Source organism: Triticum aestivum, chromosome 4A, assembly GCF_018294505.1.
Source record: "Triticum aestivum cultivar Chinese Spring chromosome 4A, IWGSC CS RefSeq v2.1, whole genome shotgun sequence".
NCBI lineage: Eukaryota > Viridiplantae > Streptophyta > Magnoliopsida > Poales > Poaceae > Triticum > Triticum aestivum.
The window spans coordinates 31,433,112-31,441,109 of NC_057803.1; the positions used below are offsets into that span (position 1 = coordinate 31,433,112).

Below are 7,998 nucleotides of genomic sequence, written 5' to 3' on the forward strand. Positions count from 1 at the left end.
CCTCCGCGGACCACTTAGTCCTAGAACTGCCGCCCTGCCGGCGTCACCGCCGACGCTTTGCCAGTTTACCCCCAACCCCTCCGCCCCTCACCATCACATCACAGGCGTGTCGTCGCGGCCGCCGTTCGCCTTCTACATCGTCGCGGCCCCGTTCGGCCCTTGGTTTCCCAAGTAGGACCATTTTTGTCGCCCACAGAATGTGTGTGACCCGTAGTTCAACCACCCACCGACCTTTTTTTTTAAAACTCCATCCACTGACCCTGATTATGAGTAGTAACATTTACAAGCATTGGTCCTTTTTCTAAATTTCCTGTTATCTTCTCTGCTTGGATATTTTGGACAGCAGGTATATTTGTGGGGTTGATTGTAGCTGATAGGGATACACAATTTTCTCGTTGTGTTCTCTTGCTCCATTTGGGTTAGAACCATAATTATGCGGAGACAATTTGGACATTGGATTCGATTCACAGTTGCTTCTGTCAGTGCTCACATCACAGCAGCTGCTGACACTGTTAGTTGCACAAACCCAGAACGACGCAGCAAACGATCTGGACTAGTTTCAGTCTTTGCACATCTTCCAGCTCATATCTCTTGGTTCCCATCCTTTTGCTTGCTCAAACACCTCCGTTGCCACTCATTGTAGTGCCATGGGCCCCTGATGAACTCACTCTCAGTCGTCGTTCTTTTGCAATAAAGCCCAAGTATCCAACCAATAGCTAATTTCATAAGTCAGGGCACAAGCATAACAAACCATGATTACATTCCTAAAACATGATGTATTCCTAGCCTTCCATATGGCCTAAATAACTGCTGCAAAACCAATTTGTATTAACCTTCTGATGGCCTTAGGAAATCGGGCAAGCCAACTTACTCAGCAGTACAGAAGCTGCTGTTTTCAGGGTCACATACAACGACTTGACCGAGTCCGTTTTGTGGTTTAGGGCTCATCGCTGAACAGCCCATCTGCACACATGACTTCTGGATTCTGCCATAACACCAAATTCTCTTACCAGCTCTCTTCTGAATCTTACACAAGCCCAAGTGTCTCCTAGTATGTGAGCAACCTTCACTGCTTGATTGGCCAAAGTTTTAGTATTAATGCGCAATCTTGTTGACCTCCCTTTGAAAAATGTGAATTTCCAGGTTTACTGCACACCTGTGTGTGATAACACCTCCCTACAGAGTTATTTCCTCTTAAGGAGCTGTTGCCATAAGCCACACCTGTGTGTGATAACACCCCCCTACAGAGTTATTTCCTTTTAAGGAGCTGTTGCCATAAGCCATTAATGTTTATCAATTTCCAAATCCATTTATCCATCAAGCAAATGTTCATCACACATGAGTGTCCTCATTTTTTTAGCAGAATTGAAAATCCATTTTTTAGCAGGCTTATTTGATTCCAGCATAGAGGAGGAGATTGATCCAGTCCTGGGTTTTCTAGCTTCGCTTGTTTCCAGCATAAGTATGCTTTCCAATTCTGCATGGCTATTTCTGTATTTTAACATCCCAAATTAAGATCCGTTTGAGTCGGGCGACTTAAGATCCAGCAGAGAGATTATTCCAGTCCTGGGTTTGCTAGCTTCGCTTACTTGTTTCCAGCATAGAGGAAGAGATTGACGGCGTTTCAATTTATTCATCCGGCTCTCTAAAATGATTTTTAGTTATTTTCTTTATGATCTACATTTATATTTCTATTTAACTTATCGTATATTTGTCTTATGCAGTTGATGTCATCGTCGCACTGAACATTTATTGATAAATTAGTCAAAACTCACTGCTGTTAATCTCTGGGAGGTGTACTGTCTCCTTGGATTCCGGCAAATAGATCACCTCCACAAGGTTGGAAGATATGTCAGCAAAGGCCTCTAACATGTCATACAGATATCCAGACAATTCTCAAATACCATACTACAGCAGTTCAATGCATGTGGGGGGAAATGGTACTTGCTATGTGCAACAAAATCATGAGGATCATCACTACGTGTCCTCTGATGGTGGCTCACAGAACAGCGATTCAAAGTCTCAGGTGATTCACCCACAGTACAGCACTCTAGAGTCTTCATCAGCCAATTGTGTTTATGCTGCCAATAGCTCTACATCTCCTCAGTGCATAAGTGGGAGCCACATTTCTCTGCATGATAGCCACTCAGATCACACATATGATTCTCCTGCAAGTGGCATCACCGAGGTTCCAGGTTTGGGGTTTACAACACTTCAGGAGCTAGCAGATGCACTGTTTGGATCTGATTCAGATGCAGTTAGTTCTGACAGATCCCTAGTAATTGGCGCCGCAATGCACCAAAGTAACTGGAGAGAGCTTCTGGGAATCAGCTCTGGGGACTTGAAGCAGGTAATTGTAGCATGTGGTAAGGCTGTTGATGAGAATAATTGTCATGAGGACTTGCTGATATCAGAGTTACAGAAGATGGTCTCCGTGTCTGGAGAACCAATCCAACGTCTGGGAGCATATATGTTGGAAGGCCTTGTTGCGAGGCGTTATTCTACTGGACATGCGTTGTATAAATCTCTGAAGTGCAAGGAACCTCAACCTACAAATTCAGAGCTCATGTCCTACATGCATCTTCTCTATGATATCTGTCCATTCTTCAGATTTGGTTACATGTCTGCCAATGGTGCTATAGCCGAGGCTGTTAAGGGTGAGAACTTTATTCACATCATTGATTTCCAAATTGCTCAAGGGAGCCAGTGGGTAACTATGATACAGGCCCTTGCTGCGAGGGTTAGCGGACCACCATACCTAAGAATTACTGGTATAGATGATTCAGATTCGGCTTATGCCCGAGGTGGTGGACTGGATATAGTTGGGCGTAGGTTATGCAACATTGCTCAGTCATGTTGTCTGCCCTTTGAGTTCAACGCCGTAAATGCAGCTAGTCATGAGGTTACACTTGAACATCTCGATATAAGAAAGGGAGAGGCTATTGCTGTCAACTTTGCATATCAGCTGCATCATACTCCTGATGAGAGTGTCTGCATAGAAAACCACCGGGATAGGATATTGAGAATGGTTAAGAGCCTTTCTCCTAGGGTGGTAACCCTTGTAGAGCAGGAGGCTAACACAAACACTGCCCCATTCTTCAGTAGATACATGGAGACCCTTGACTACTACACAGCCATGTTCGAGGCAATAGATGTTGCTTGCCCCAGGGATGACAAGGTGAGGATGAGCACTGAGCAGCACTGTGTTGCAAGAGATATTGTCAATTTAATTGCATGTGAAGGTGCAGAAAGAGTGGAGAGGCATGAACCATTTGGAAAGTGGCGGTCTAGGTTTGCAATGGCTGGCTTTAGACGCTAAGTGCATTGGTGAACAATACTATCAGAACACTGTTAAATGATTACAACAGTTACTACAAGCTAGAGGAGAAAGATGGTGTCATTTATCTTGGATGGAAGAACAGAAAGCTGGTTGTATCTTCTGCATGGCAGTGAGATTCCTGAATATGGAAGAAGCTTGTTTAGGTATGTTGTTCGTAACCTTGTACCATATGGTACATTTGTATTATGGTCTATCCAATTACTTAAACCCCATGTTGTGTGGTTTTAGTTGGAGAACACACTCGTTTTTTACTGCCTGTGGCACGTATTCTTGGGTTTTACAACAACCATAGGTTTCAGAAAGCACAACTGTAATTAATTCCCAGCTGAGGTTAACAAGCAATGCAGGTGGAGTAAAATTTGAGGTTCTGTGCCAGAAGCCATAAAACTTTGGTGTTTTATGAAAATTTCTGAATTAATTTTTGATAGTTTGTACCTCCAAGCTTGTAATCCTGTCGGGTTTTTAGCCGACAGTACAGTCCTCTACATACACCTTGGATACAGTCCTCTGGTGTTTGGTAATTCTTTGTGTTGAAGATGGCACCTGGAAGAGTAACCGACTGTGATTGTTGTAGATTTGTGCGATCTCCTTCCCTTGGTTCAACCTGAAATTGAAGATGCTCTTAGGTAGTATTAGTACCTCCAAGGCTTCAACCTGAAATTGAAGATGCTCTTAGGTAGTATTAGTACCTCCAAGGCTCCAACCTGAAATACATGTCATCTTAGAAGGCCAGCTCTGGCTTACAATCTTCAATTTGTTTCTTGTAAGCAACATTTTTAATCAAAAACACCTATTGGTTTCTTGCTGTTAGTGGTATTATAGAGACGGATATACTAATTCACATGGTTCAATATATGTCAATACATGAGGCACATATTCTGTTCTTAGCCTATGTTCATGGATCTGAAACAATTAAGTAAACTTGACACGAATTGTGAATTTGTGCATGCTTTGCTGTGTTGCCGTATGATTAAATCAATGATTCAGTCTTGGTAAAAGTTAAGTTTATTTATAATAACCTTCTCACATACCTGTGTCATGCATTCAACATCTGGTGCTTACAGTTTTGTTGCCTGCAGGTTCTTTCATGGCTTTGTCTTCGGCACATAGATCCAAGGGTGGAACCTAATCAGCGAATGTGAGTTCCATAATCCAAAGGACTGTGGCTGCTTGCTTCTTGGCGCCCAGCTGTCAACCCTCCGCTGCGCACACCATTCAGATTTGATGGGTATAACTGAAATACTCGTCGTGGCATCCTGTTGTAATACAGGCACAAACCGTGCTGCTGCTACCGTCTACTGACCATCTGTAGCTGCTGAACCACGTCCTGAATCTTAAAGGGGATCTTTATGTTCCTTGGTAGTTTCATTTTTCTCTCTCTCATCTTTATGCGATACCTGGAGCTTATGCTAGGCCATGGTAGCCGGCACACAGTTGTCTGGTAGATTGTGTATGTTCCACAAAAAAAGTAGATTGTGTATGTACCATTGTTGGATGATTTATTGTATGTATATGTTACACGAACTGAACTTCTGGTAATATATTTCTGGTTTGTTTGTCGCAACGCTTCACATTTCTTTAAACATCTGTTTCTATTTTTTGCTGTGCCGTGCCAGCAGATTATAGATAGATGGATTTTTGCACACTAGACACTAGTTCTGATGAAAGGCCCCTGGGTCGTGTGGAATGCACCGAAGTGAAGAGGTGTCACTGGGTTATGGGAACGGGAGTCACTTCATTGTCCCTTGCAAAAAAAGGCCTCTCCATTGTTTTCCATCTTCTCATATGTGCAATCGACAAAGTGACTCACGTTCCCATAATTGTAGTAAGTCCTAACTCTTTTGACCCTTTTTTTTTGCAAAAGGGATCATATCTATTATAAAGATTCATCGCAAGTACAAAGCGCCTTAAACATAATAAAAATTACATGACCACTGAACGATCATTGTTGTTGTCAGAATGAGCCGTCGACGCATCGTTGTCGCCGCTCCCATATCAGAGCCAGCCTGACCTTATCGATGACAGCCGGGAAGTCTTCGTGCACGTGTCCCTAAGGACCAGCGCATTGGAGTGGCAGTCGTCGTTGTTGAATCTATGAATCGATTTGAAGAACCTGACACCAAATATCGCCGACGCGTACGCATGGCGAGAAACCCTAACCTTGCAGCCCCAAGGAGCTGGCAGGAATCTACGCCATAGCTCCGTCTAATTCGTCCCAACGGACGAACTTTAGGAGGATCGGAGGCTAGAAGACTAACTCGAAGAAGGAGCTTCGCCATCCGTCCAAATGTCGCCCCTGCGAGAACTAAAACCCTACCTATCTACTAGTGGGAGTCGAGACACTAGGATTCTCCTCCCGGCCGCCGGAGCGACAGGCAGAGAGGACGTGAATTCACTGGCTCGCCGGCGGAGATCGAGGGGAGGAAGGCTTTCCCAAGTCGCCTTGGAGAGAGGAAAGAAAAGCCAAATTTCTACAAGAGTTAACTCATTGACCTTTTGACTGGAAACCACTTGAGTTGTCCTTTGAGTTGTTCTACTTGAAGTTCCTCTTGTTGCCCCCAAAAGCTCTTGAAGCTAGAGCAAGTGTGCTCATTGAAAGCATATTTGGTGTCTTCAGAACAACACTCACCTTCTTCTTTTTCTTCTCTAGTCTCTTGAGCATGGACCACTTTGGCCTTCAATGCAAGATTGGACTTCTTGACCCCACGAGCAAGAGCAGTGTTGGCGGTCTTGCTCAAGATTCCCATGGAGGCGAACTCATCCAACGCATCACTGGATGATATGGAATGAAAGTACAGTCTTTGGTGAATCACATAAGAAGTGCTCTTGTCAAAAGACATGATCACCTTAAGAAACTTGTGCTTGATCCAATTGTCATCCGAGTCCTTACTACCATGGTCACTGAATGAAATTGCAAAGGACATCAATCGACGGTAGAGTTCTTCAGGGGTCTCGTCTTCATGCATGGCAAATTCATTGGCTTCATCTTGTACAAAGTCAAACTTGGAACGTTGAATGCTTGAGCTGCCCTTGAACAAAGTGTTGAGATGATCCCAAGCCTCCTTAGCGGTGAGAAAGGAAAGGATGCAAGGAAGGTGCTCGGTAGACAATGACTTTTGAATGTCAAAGTGTCATGGGTAATTTGGTCTTTCATGCCTCACTTGACACCATTAGGTGAAAAATGGATGGAAGTTTCACATTAGAGTCCAAAATTTTGCATTGTATACCACAAACCCTTGAACTCACCTATTATTCCAAACTGAGCATTTTTTCATTTGCCTGAACAAGGACATGAGCTCTTGCATTCAATATAAGTAGAAGCGAGTTGTCTACTTATCGCAAAAAAAAATGGAGATAATTGCTTGGTTATTTTGAAAGAAAAAGGGGCGAATACATTTAAACACAAAGAGAATACACGCAAGAGGTCCGAGAAAATTTATGCTAGGCGGAAAGCAAAATCAAGGCACATTTAATTATAGTTTATAAATAGCATGGTGAAACAAATTAAATAAAATTATGGAGCCAGGCAAATCTGCATAAGCATCTGAACTCCCACTAAAGTAGAATGAAAGAAAACATTATCTTACGATCTATCTATGTATAGATAACTACTAGAACGATGTGTTAACCTGAATTAGGCATCAACTTAGCTGCTCTTGTAATGACGAAGATACATGCATGTCTCCTACGTTGCGAAAAACTAAGGACACCATGATGTGGACTCGAGCAATACTAAAAATGTATGCAACATCTCTTAATTGGCCCAGCAGGACTAGACAGTACTCCATCCGTCCCATAATATATGACGTTTTTTTAACACTAGTGTAGTGTAAGGATTTTACATTATGGGACAGAGGGAGTGCAAAATAGCTTGAAAAATGGTATTATATTGTGGGACGGAGAGAGTACGTGCCATTTTTTTCCTCTTTGGAAATTAGGAAGCTTCAGTAAATTAGTGTAAATAACCCCGCAAAACGGAACCAGTATAAATAAGAAGGGGTTATGAAGCTCTCCATGTAGAGAAGCTTAATGTCCTCTGCTTTGATACATGATGAAATGAATTACCGAAACTAATCTGATTGCCCATGCATTTAATGTGCCAATATCTCACAGTATAACACAATAATTACACGATCAGATCTTAACCAACTTCAGTTAATACGACGCCCCTGGTGCCGTGCCAGCTGGCGCCTCCCCTCCCTTCCCACCCCGCATAACTCGGACGGGTGTCCTCCTCCTCCCACCTCTCTCTGGTCTCACCCTCAAGTCAACCCGGCCGCGCGCCGCCTCTCTTCCTCCGCTATATAAACCCGCAGCAGCGCAAGGCTCTCGCCCAATCCCCATTTCGCATTTCCCCAAATCCCAGCAACCCGAAACCCCAGAGCAACCGCAGCCGAAGCTTGCAAGCCATGGAACCGGGCGGGCCGCCCCGCCCCGCGCCCTCCTACGCCGGCGGCCCCGCTGGCTACCGCGCGGAGGCCTCCTCGTCGTCGTCCCCGGCCCCGCGGCCGCCGCCCCCGCAGCAGCAGCAGCACCAGGGGCACGCGATTCAGGCCGTGGGGATGCCGCAGCCGAGCACGCCTTGGGATCTTCGTGCGGGCGCGCCTCCCTTCTTTGGGTCGCAGCAGCACCCCGGAGACATCTACTACTCGCTCGAC

The 7,998-nt window shown here is 44.5% G+C and overlaps 1 pseudogene across 1 annotated transcript in view; it reads left to right on the top strand.

The window, feature by feature from the left end:
- Positions 1–4,904, top strand: part of LOC123084930 (scarecrow-like protein 21) — a 5,602-nt pseudogene extending 698 nt beyond the window's left edge. The window contains exons 2-3 of the transcript XR_006439463.1: positions 1,725–3,483; positions 4,420–4,904. The product of XR_006439463.1 is annotated as a scarecrow-like protein 21 (transcript). The remainder of the gene's footprint in view (positions 1–1,724; positions 3,484–4,419) is intronic.
- The last annotated feature ends 3,094 nt before the right edge of the window (positions 4,905–7,998 follow it).